At 45.7% G+C, this 409-nt stretch overlaps 1 long non-coding RNA gene across 1 annotated transcript in view; it reads right to left on the bottom strand.

Annotated features, from left to right (window-relative positions):
* LOC114009449 (uncharacterized) overlaps positions 1-409 on the bottom strand; it is a 14,008-nt gene that overhangs the window by 13,090 nt on the left and 509 nt on the right. The gene's annotated exons all lie outside the window — the stretch shown is intronic.

The raw sequence follows: 409 nt of genomic DNA, 5'->3' as shown, positions 1-409 counted from the left end.
ACTCTCCCCCTTGCTCGCTCTGGCTCAATCTGGTCAAATTAAAATAAGTAAATAAATAAAATGATTCTTAAAAAAAGTTATTAATGAAAAATAGTGGCAAGATTGTTTTTTTTTTTTTAGCGGTGTTTGCCTTAGGGCACGTGCACTAGCAGGGGAGACAGAGACAAACACAGTGAGGTGAAAAGTGAGAAATACACCCCCTGGGGGGGATGGCCAAGCAGCTATCGGCCTAATTGCTATGCCATCTGCGGGTGCCCACAGTAGCAAGGTTTTTAAAATAGTAAATATCAGCACTGTTCCACAGCTCACGATGTGCTGTGGTCCAATGACCCTGAGGTTGGCTGAGACTGGGACACGCATCAAGGCATGAAGACCTTACTGGTGGTGCCTGACACTCTCTCCCCCTTCC

Source organism: Tupaia chinensis, unplaced genomic scaffold, assembly GCF_000334495.1.
Source record: "Tupaia chinensis unplaced genomic scaffold, TupChi_1.0 Scaffold000538_1, whole genome shotgun sequence".
Taxonomy (NCBI): Eukaryota; Metazoa; Chordata; class Mammalia; order Scandentia; family Tupaiidae; genus Tupaia; species Tupaia belangeri.
This window is presented reverse-complemented; position numbering and strand designations above follow the sequence as displayed.